Source organism: Astatotilapia calliptera, chromosome 3 (assembly GCF_964374335.1).
Source record: "Astatotilapia calliptera chromosome 3, fAstCal68.1, whole genome shotgun sequence".
Classification (NCBI taxonomy): domain Eukaryota; kingdom Metazoa; phylum Chordata; class Actinopteri; order Cichliformes; family Cichlidae; genus Astatotilapia; species Astatotilapia calliptera.
This window is the reverse complement of record NC_137424.1, coordinates 56,437,476-56,449,002: the sequence shown is the minus strand read 5'-3', so window position 1 is coordinate 56,449,002 and position 11,527 is coordinate 56,437,476. Positions and strand designations below refer to the sequence as shown.

Sequence of the window (11,527 nt, the reverse complement as noted above, 5' to 3'; positions counted from 1 at the left end):
GACTGTGTTTGATGTCTCAGGTTTTCTCTCAGGTTCAGGACAATCCCTCACTGCTGCAGAGACACAAACATCTGAGTCGCTCACATTTATTAAAAACAATTACGCTAACAACACATCAGAATAAGTTGCATTGGTAATGAAGGTGCTGAAATAAATCTATTAAATCTAAGTTTAAAGCTTTACTGTTTCTGACATCACTATGAATAACATCATATCCTGTTAGGACCTCCTGACCATCATAATGAGAACAAAGAGAATCCTGTAAACTGAGAAAATTGATTATTGGTTCATTTGATCAAAACTACATGTAGAGGAATATTAACATTCGATTCCTGAGATCAGTTTCCTTAAAGACAGAGAAAATATCAAGATGGTGGATGCTTCAGTTATCCTAATTTATTTAATTCTTTCAGCAGCTTGTTACACTGACACTCTGGATTAGTTTGTAACTGTAAGTATTCGTTGTTTACTTGAACGAAGAGTCAACAAACGATCATTGTGATGATTACACTTTTCAAACAGAAGATTAAATGGAACAAAAATACAAACAAACATATAATATAAATCAGATCAAGGATTAATTTATTCATCATCTTCCTGAACACCGTCTGTCTGCAGCTCTTTGCTGTCTGCACTGGGATAAGTTTTGACTCTGTTCTTTTTCTATTAAGGTCTTGTCTTACTTCCCTTCATCACTTTATGCTTCAGGAGTTTGAGTCAATATTTATGTAAAGGTATGTTCCTGGTACATAACACACATTCTAGAAAGCATCCTCTACTTCAGCTATTTTTCACTTGTATAACTTCCCCGCCAGACTGTGTGTAACCACTGCAGGATTTAAAGACACATCTTAAAATAATACATTAAAAAGAATTTTATAAACAACAAAAAATGAAAGAAACAAAGAAAAGAAACAAAATGAATTTTGAAAATGAACATTTCACTACCCAGAATCAGTGAGCTGTCGGCTTTCAGCCCTGACGGTGTGTCCATTTACGGCCGTCGGGTGAGAAAGCTGATTCTGATGCGTCGGATCCGCGCTCTGTGTTCACGTCTTTGTGTGGAATCCGTTTACCTGCTCTCACTTTATTCAAGCTACTCACCTCCCTCTATCCACCTGCACGTTCAAATGTACACGAAGGACTACAGGAATTTCTGACCACGGCCAATCAGAGAGGTCCTGCTCCTGACTATCTCAGATTGGTTTAGACCACAATATGGGCATAATGTGTGTTTGTTGTTGATCACACGGAGACTTTCAGAGTTGCAAAGACCTGCGACATAGGATTTTTTTTGTGGCACCATTGAAAAATTTAGTTGCATTTGCGACTCAATTGGTTGCAGTCTAGAGCCCTGCTACCAGAAATGACTCAACCAACCCGAATCAAATATGATAAACTACACAGAGAGCTCATCCAGAGGCATTAACAGTCATGTCAGCCATGATGAGCTTAAATAACAAATGTCTGAAAACAAAACAGAACAAAAAACAAAACAAATTCATGGTTCATGTCTCACCTTTAGTCCTTCCAACAGAGTCTGTTCTGCCTGCAGTGGGAAACCTTCAGTCTCCTCAGTCCAGAAAAGAGGTTCTCAAACTTTTTGTGGTCACGAGCCCCTTTCAGAGGACAACATTATCCCATATAATCAACCTCAGCTTCACATGATGATGTGTACTAACAGAAATATTTAACATTGTTCACAAAAGAGCTGTCTGGCTAATAATTCATTAGTAGCAGGAAAGAAAATAAATAAAAGGTAAAATCCATACGTTTGCTGTGTGTCCTTCTTTCACTCTGTACCTGTTTCATCAGTCCTTACAGGACACGGAACCAAGTGTAGTTTCATATGCAAACACAGCTGTCACGCCCGGCTGCCTGAGGTCAGGTTACATCAGCCAGTTTGTTCCTCTGTTTGTGTTCACTACAGCTTCAGTTCAGTTTTCAGTAACTTCCAAGAAAGGCGCTGTTGTTATTGTGGGGTGGTTTCATGAGTAATGTTTGAAGACAACAGTAAAACAGGAATGATGTACAGGAGGAAAAAATGTTGCGTGTAATCTATTTGTATGTGTTCTTGCAAAGAACACATTATGTTCTTTGAAAAGAACATAATTATGCATAATAATAAAAAAGAACATTATAATAAAGAACACATAATGCATCCACAGGTGTGCCACCAATTTACTCACATGGACTCTACTAACCTATCAGAAGCTTCTTCAGCTCAGAATGGAATCGTCTGGAGTTTTCTTATTAATTAACAATAAACTTAGTGTATATGTGCTCCTACATTTGACGAAAGTGATAAAAATAGACAGCTCTGTCTCTCTTTATTCTGACATTTAACTAATTCAAACGATATTTCAATATTTATTTATCCAAAACAAAACAAGTTTACCCTAAATTTATATTTAACACTAAAAACAATTTTGTCATGTTTTTTCCCCTAAAGTGTATGTAAATATCTGGTTTAAACTGTGAATATAATGCTGTGTATTGAAGTTCCTCTTGCTTTGCATAGAAATAGAAATTAACTAACCCTAAAATTTAACCTCAAAATAATGTAAACTTGTTGTAAAATGTAAAACAGTTTCCTTCATCAAGTTTATGATTATAGCTCATGAATGAACAGATTTCCATGAAGTTCATGATTTTGTGGATCGTGTCTCATTATTCTGTCCATCATGTTATTAAAGTGAACTCCAACAGTCTCGTTTACATTGTTGACCAAACTGTTTCCACTGATTGACATCTATTATTAGGTGAGTAGAAATCCTGTTTTTTATCCAGACAGTAAATGAATGAAATCAGCAGAGAAGCAGCAGAGCTGCTGTCAGTCCACAGTAGAGGACTGACTGTGTTTGATGTCTCAGGTTTTCTCTCAGGTTCAGGACAATCCCTCACTGCTGCAGAGACACAAACATCTGAGTCGCTCACATTTATTAAAAACAATTACGCTAACAACACATCAGAATAAGTTGCATTGGTAATGAAGGTGCTGAAATAAATCTATTAAATCTAAGTTTAAAGCTTTACTGTTTCTGACATCACTATGAATAACATCATATCCTGTTAGGACCTCCTGACCATCATAATGAGAACAAAGAGAATCCTGTAAACTGAGAAAATTGATTATTGGTTCATTTGATCAAAACTACATGTAGAGGAATATTAACATTCGATTCCTGAGATCAGTTTCCTTAAAGACAGAGAAAATATCAAGATGGTGGATGCTTCAGTTATCCTAATTTATTTAATTCTTTCAGCAGCTTGTTACACTGACACTCTGGATTAGTTTGTAACTGTAAGTATTCGTTGTTTACTTGAACATTCACAGGAAAAAACATCCATGCAACGATCTACAAAAACAACATTAACGCAGAAGTAAACGTCTGAAACAGCTTTCTGGATCCTGTGTTTAAATGTCCTCAACATCAAATACTCTACACTTTCACTGGCATACATCAGGACTTAGGAGGGTACCTCAAATAAGTCAAAAGATATAGGCCAAAAACAAATATCCATTACAGAGGACATTAATGAATAGGGTGGATCTCAGGAGAATATGACACTCATCTTAAAAGTTTTACTAAATCAACGTACCAATGATGTTGAGTCGACAGCTGGCAGAGCTGAAGCCATAATCAGTGTTGACCTCACACAGGTACAGACCCGAGTCATCAGTCCTGAGTCTGGACAGTTGAAGTCTGATTCGTCCTTCTCTGAGGGCGTCTTTGTCACTCTGGACTCGTCCCGAAAACTTTTCATCCTGAGACTCTGACACCTCAACACCTTCATGAACCTGATACATACGTTACAGGAGTCTGTCTGCTCGGACTACAAGACTTAAAATCAGTTTTTACCACCAAGCCATACGACACCTCAACCACAACACTTAAACACACACAACACAGTCCACAGGACGCACTCAGAAGCTACCTTGCAGCTTCACAAGTACTCTGTTTAATCTGCACTGGTCACTCCACTTTATTGTTATTGATATTTATATTTAAAAAGTGCAATACTGTAATTTTCTGCTGCTCATTCCTGTGCAATATCCCATCTGCCCCCCCCATCATATTTCTTTTCGAAATTTTCTTATTTAATCACTAGTGTACATATATTTATATTTATAGATACATATATATTTAGTCATCTTTTCTCTTTTACCATGTCTCTCAAATATTTTGCTCTTTACTATTTTTCTATTTATTTTTTTTATTATTTTATTTTATTTTCTTCTACTGTACCATGCTGCTGAGTGACTGCTGCTCGTCAAACACATTTCATTGCAATGCTGACCCTGTGCTAACTTGCATATGACAAATAAAACTGAAAACTGATGCAGGACAAAAGCTTTATCCTCAGCTATCAGTTCACAGATGATAAAAAGGAATTTAGAGGATCCATCAGGTCTGAATCAGAATCAGAATACTTTATTAATCCCGGAGGAAATTAGGGTTACAGCAGGCAGCACGCTAATGGCGCATGCGCACTTACAAAGGAACCTTCTGACCAAACTTACACAAACAAAACATGTTGGTGGTGAACGTCCACTCCAGTGTGATGTTGTGGTTCTCCTCTGCCTGATAGCAGGTCTGTGTCACATTGACTACAAATGATCCTGTTGAGGAGACAGAGAGGGAAAGAGAGGAGCAGACACACTGAGAACTGGAACAAATCTGTTGTTGAGCTTTATTTGGAGTTCATAAAGTGAAGCTGTAAACTAACCAGAGACACATGAGGTGAGGATGATGAGCAGCAGGATCCTGCAGATCATCTTCTCCCTGTGAGAGGAGACAGAGGTGAAGAGTCATCAGCACTCCTGTTCATGATCCTGGTACTAATAACAATGACTGATAGAAAGTGCTCAAAGAAGTTCTAGACTTACAAATGTGCCGGCATCATCAGAAAAATAATCTATAGCATAACATTATTTATTATGCAGACTCATATAGTATTATATACTATGTCTCCAGTATTAAAGGCAATCTTAAACACACACACATACAGACACACACACGCATGCGCACACACACAAAAGTCCAACAGCCCAGTCCAACAGGAGAGGACAGAAATGAGGTGAAGAACAAAGTCAACACAGCTCAAAATGCTTACTCAGCCCAGTGTCATAGCAGAACATGAATCTCACAATAAAAGCAGTTTGTTCAAGTTTTTTTGTTTTGTTTTTACTGAAACTCGTGAATTTGTAAGGCACATATTTCTATTTGATGTCTGTAGTACAACCCCTCCTGCCCCAAAATGTTTCTGCCTTCATTTCTAAAACGTTAATACTGAGCACACGTACATCATTAAATGCACATGAGAGAAAGCAGATGAAGAATCGTGCTCAGCGACTCAGGAATAGTACTGAATTTATGTGGAAACAAAAATAACTAGATTAACAGTTGTTACATGAGCTGCCATGACACTGCTCTGGTGTATCTTATGATCTCCTTGCACAGTTGTGAAGCTCATCACCACCACAGAACCTAATTCTGAGGTGTGAACAGCTAATGTCAGTTACAGCTCCGTGGACATGCTCCTGATCAGAGCCACACAGTAATTGTAAAGGTCCAGTTTTGTTTATTGATCTAAGCCTGAACAGCTACGCGTAGTGTCCAGTAGAGGGCTCTGTTGCTTAGTTAACTGCACTAGCTGCACTTCCAGCTCAGACCGGTTTTTGTGCCGCACATGTCCCAGTAGGCAATGAAGCGTGAAGCAGCGTGATACCGGACTCTAGCGAAATTAACAATTTGCAGCCCTTGGAATGCGGAGCGAGGTACATGTTTTAAGTTGTATTTGATTGCTCAGTTGATATTTTGTTGTATTTTCTGCTTTATTTGAGTTCATATTTCCAATAAGCGTCTAACAAAATGTATTTTGTGTTTCTGTTTAGTTTTCACGGTGCATTGGCGCACCTCAGCACTGTTAGATTCTGAATGAATCTCAAAGTAAAAATGACTGCACCCGTCGAGGCTCTCTCTATTTCTTCCTTGGTCCGGGGGACTGCTACAGTAATCCAGGAGCGACCAAGTGAAGAGATTGTGTAGGACTGAAGCACACAGATCTATTCAAACACATATAAAAGAGGAAAAACTCCCCCACCCCCTTATCCGACATCTTCACGCCTTGGGCAAACATGCTCTGTAACGTTCTTTTGGACACATGCCAGTTGTACAACTGTATGACTACCATGGCTGCATACCTTCCATCCTCACAAGCTGTTTGTTTTTCTTTTTTTTCTAAAGATGGCTTAGGTGCAACTATTATTGGCTGGAAACAGAGAGATCATGGTTTAGAATAAAATATATAAAGTTAAAGTTCTGTTTCCTGTGCTTTCAAGCTGAGTGTCTAAAGACAACACAGCACTGCTTAGCTTTAGCTTCTAACAGCAGTTCATCCAAACAGCTCACATCTATGGTCATTTTCTGAGGCAGCGCACGGTTTTCTTAAAAGTCTTAGCCATTGTGAAGCTAATGCTATTTTCAACTTTGGCCATGTAGTCACAGCACAGAGCTGGGTGTGGGTCTTTTTTTTATACTATCTCATGTGGTTCTGTGTAATGCAAACTCATATGGATTATTTTATGAATTTCCTAATGATGCACATGAAAAATAAATGGTCATGATGGACGTCATTCCTGAGATGGAAACCTCGCTGGATTGTGTAAACCTTGTGTGTTAAAGTAGCACCCAGTTGCTAATGTGCCAATATCATAAGCTTTCATATTTTCATGTCGGGTCTTGTTTAGACTTTTATCTCTTTATGGGACCGAGAGGAAAGCTGGGGCTGGGGGGTGTTCCAACTGGCTTACAGCTACATTTTGTTTGTTGTCTTCTTGTAACATGGATAGAAAAAAGGATTTTTTTTAACAAGAAATCTTGCAAAGTGTTAAATATTCAAAAATACATTTTCTGGAATTGGGATTATTTGGGGCTCCTGACCTCTAAATGACTTGTTAGTGCATTGGACCTGTTTCACTTGCTCAGCCTTCTTCAAATCAAACAAAACTGATGCCAAACGTTTGTGCTGTAAAAAGTTTTATTTGTCCTGTTTTTGTTTTAAAGATATTAATGTAAGATTAAAGGTCAACCAGCCCCCCCCCCACATTAATGAAATCAAACATGATTGGTGCCACATTTGTGCTGGTTTGTGCTGCAAAAAAATTTGTTTGTGCTGGTATCATTTTAAAGATATTAATAAAAGTTTCTAGAGTTCATCTAAGGTCAACCAGCCCCTTTCATTACTGTGAAAAGGTTGTGAAACACACATCAGTATTGGATATTTGTTTTATCATGATCACACTCTTTAAAAGCAAACCACTAGATTAACTTATAATAGTTAAAATAAACTATGCATTCTGTCCAGGAAATGAAACTTTATTTGCAAAATACAAAACTATGGGAATATTTTAGCCATGCTTCATGTAAGAAAAACTAAATACATAGAACTGACAAGCCGCTCAAGTTTAATAGAATAACTCAACAACAAAAATAATAGCTAGTTCATCACAAACCAGCACAAACATAGCACAATTGACTGGCACCAATGTTGTTTGTTTTCGTTAATGTGGGGGGCTGGTTGACATTGGATGACCTCTAAAGACTTTTATTAATATCTTTAAAACAAACATAGCACAAATGTTTGATATTAATTTTGTTTGATTTGCTAAGGTAGTGAAAAGTCATTACATTCTAAACAAATGTTTTAATTAATGATATCAGAAACATTTGCTTTTGTGCTACTATTGTGGTTGACAGCTGAGGCAAAATTAAGTTTCTTGATTGATGAAAGAAACACTTTGAAGCTGTTTTTGGATGAAGAGGACACTGAGATGTTCAGCTCCATCCTCCTGCATGTCTTTCTCGGGCTGCTGTCCCTCCACCTGCACTTCTCCAGCAGCAGCCTGATGTGGCTGTGTTGGCTTGTTACTACTTGTTGTGGTGCAGCTGCTAAAATGCCATTACCTGGACACGTGCCCAGGAGCCCATGTACAGTCAAGTCTCACTCATATACACACACACACACATATATGTGTGTGTGTGTGTGTGTGAGAGTGTGGTGGTGGTTGCAATTCGGATCCTTTTCTCATATATATATATATATATATATATATATATACACCGTTTGGTTGTATTTAATCTTGCCATTTCTCCCCTACACTGCTGAGGTAGTGGTCTCTCCCAAAGTCACTTAACGTAATGCATGTGGTATTTTCAAAACAAATAAAACAAGTATGACAGGGAAAAAAATCCTGTATATTCTATATATGTCTAGTCTCTCCATTTCATAGTATTCTTTGTACATGTATACACAGCAAATCCAGCATGTCCAAATTAACACTGTCGGATTTGATTTCAACACTATTAAAGTGTCTATATGGGTCCACACCAGAGAGTGTTAATTGAACTCTTTTTGGAGAGTTGGTACGTCAACTCTGATTTACTGTTAAACACCAAATCTGTCTGGAGTTGATAATTTAACACTTGGTGTTAAGAGTTTATATATTAACTCTCAAAGAGTATTTTAGTTTAACTACGTAAGAGTTATCTTCTAATTCATTCTAAAAACCAACACAGAGAGACTGAGGAGGAGCTTCTTCCTGCAGGCGATACGGTCTCTCAATCACACCACCACACAGTACTGACCCACACATATGGTTCTTACACACACACTGGACTTTCTGGACTTTGGTTTTGCACAACACTGGTCACTATATTCTTCATTTCCGGTTAATACTTGTACAGCTGCTGTTATTGTGTATATATTTATTTATATTTAGATTTCTTCATACATTCTTATATAGTTCTATATTGTGTATTGTGTATTTTGTTGTACAGTTATTTTATTTTCAACTTTAATTTATATATTTATCTTTATCTTATTCTTCCCAGTTAAATTTACCCTTCATTCTAATTTGTCTTGTACAGTTATTTCATTTTTAACCTTAATTTATATTTTATTCCTTCCTAGTTAAATTTACCCTTTTTAATTTTTCATATTTATTTCCTATCTTATTCATAGCCTTTTCCTTTTTTGTTTTCTTTAGGTCACGAGCAGTTGTCCAAGCATTTCACTACATATCGTACTGTGTATGACTGTGTACGTGACAAATAAAATTTGAATTTGATTTGAATTTGAATTTGAAAAAGCGGGAATTTTACTGTTCTGAACTTCTAGAAATTTATTTTGGAAATAAACATTTACTAAAAAGATGCAATGGTTTTTGAAAAACATTTATTCTGAACTGTGCACCACAATTTCAAAACATTTTCTGAAAGATGTAACAGTGTACATGTTCTCACTTTCATTAGAATTTTGTTTATCTAAAGGTCTGACATGGTAAATGCAAATAACAGCATTCTCATCACTTATTTCTTCAATACAATATGCATGTCCTTCATTCATCCCTTTGTGGAACTTCAACGCACTTCCACTCTCCCCCATATTCCATCTTCACAAGCATATCCTGTGCAGAGATTGAATAAAAATTAGTTGACACTAATTAATGGCACAAATAATCCAGTAAACAATTGCAGCACAGTAAAAAAAAAAAAAAGGAATCCTCTTTGAGCCATTACTTGTGTAAAGTATTTTCTCAAAAGACAAAGACACAGGCAACAGGTAATACTGAACTAAATGTAAAACCTCAACCTTTTTCATTTTTACCTAAACCGTGTGCACAAAACTCTGGAGGGATCTATGCTAACGTAGAATCCAGTCAGGACGTCAGCTACTGTTGTTTGCTCGTTTTTTTTATGGGCGATCGTTTTCAGGATTCAAGTAGCACCATTATACCAACATTTCACATTCTACACATTGTTTTAGGTGTATTTGACCAAAAAATTTGACTGAAAATTCACATGCAAGCTTTTTTCAAGGCTGTGGTATTTGCCCGCAAACAATACCTTTCAGCTAGCTAAAACAGAATATTATGCTATCAGCGAGCAACATGGCTAATGCCTTTCACACAGCTTTGTCTCAACTCCAAAGAGCCACAGAAGTAAAACCTAATAATAATTGAAACAATCTTTGAAAAAATGACTTACCAAGCATGGCAAACAACTCAAATATGTAGAGCAAAATGTTCTGAAACGGCTTCACTTCAGCTTCGATTGGAGCCGTGCTGGGGGCGGAGTCTGTGAATTTACTCTGTTGGTGTCATAGCCCCTCTAGGAGTTCAGAGTTAAGAGGTCAAGAGTTAATGTTTCCATTGTAACACCTCCAGATTTGACAGAGAAACACTCATTTTTAACACTCGATTTGAACTACTATCATTTTACACCTCAGAGTTACATTAAAAGAATGTGACTTTGCTTAGAGTAAAATTAACTCTACTTTTGCAAGAAGACTATTAACACCAAAAAATTTAACACTTTTGAATTTGCTGTGTACACTGTGTTGGAATTTTCTGTTATTAAAGTTTGCAATGTGATCAGCTGTAGCTACACCTGTTGCATGCAGGAGAGCAAGTGGATAGCAAACATCTCACTTATACAGTCACCTGGTCTGCCTTTGAGTCCTCGCAGCATCTCTTTTATAACATCAAACACAACTCCCGCATGTTCAGTTAAAACATTTTCTTGTCCCACCCTCGCTGTTGCCGGGCAGATAGTGACTCCCACTATCTATGTTCCAGGAAGCGCTGGAGTTTCATTCTTCTACATAGTTAAGCAGGCTACATCTGGTCATACTGACACACGTCTTTCACCTTAATAATAATGGATTGGATTTATATAGCGCTTTTCAAGGCACCCAAAGCACTTTACAATGCCACTATTCATTTACTCTCACATTCACACACTGGTGGAGGCAGCTACAGTTGTAGCCACAGCTACAGGGGCAGACTGACAGAAGCGAGGCTGCCATATCGCGCCATCGGCCCCTCTGGCCAACACCAGGTAGGGTAAAGTGTCTTGCCCAAGAACACAACGACCAGGACAGAGAGCCCGGGGATCGAACCGGTGACCTTCCGGTTACAGATACGCTTCCCAACCCCCTGAGCCACGGTAGACCCAAAAAGGTATGGAAAATTCTACAGTGGAAATTCTAAGTACATAAATCTGAATATAAGAATTGTGAACGACCACAACAGGCCCGACGACTGCTTTTTTTTCAACTGCTTTTCCAGATCTTTATTGTATACACTTTTTACAAGGTTGCTGTCACACTCGGCGGCTTCAGCTCTCCTTATGCCAGCCACACACATCACCAACAACACAATCACAGGCAAGAACAGCTTTTTATGCCGGCGAGGCATGACTGTAGATGTGCGCAGGTGCGTCCATCTCACCTGCAGTGGCATCACAGACCATGCCCCAAAAATAAACTAGAAATTTGGACTTAGCCAAGAAAAACCGTGTGAATCTCTGCAAGTTACAAATACGAATTTTGACCCTATTTTTCTTCCTTTCATCTGATTGGTCAATGTCATGTCAATCACAAATGTAGCAATCCAATCAGAGAACATATGGATTTGGCTGTCGGAGGGGCGCTTTTTTGAAGTAACAAAGTACTCTTAGTA

General features: G+C 37.9%; 1 long non-coding RNA gene across 1 annotated transcript; it reads right to left on the bottom strand.

Annotated features, from left to right (window-relative positions):
• Positions 1 to 9,223: 9,223 nt before the first annotated feature.
• LOC145425538 (uncharacterized) lies at positions 9,224 to 10,391 on the bottom strand. The gene is made up of 2 exons (XR_013906256.1): positions 10,053 to 10,391; positions 9,224 to 9,472 (listed from the first exon to the last, which is right to left on the bottom strand). It is a non-coding gene; the product is annotated as an uncharacterized LOC145425538 (long non-coding RNA).
• Between the last annotated feature and the right edge of the window lie 1,136 nt (positions 10,392 to 11,527).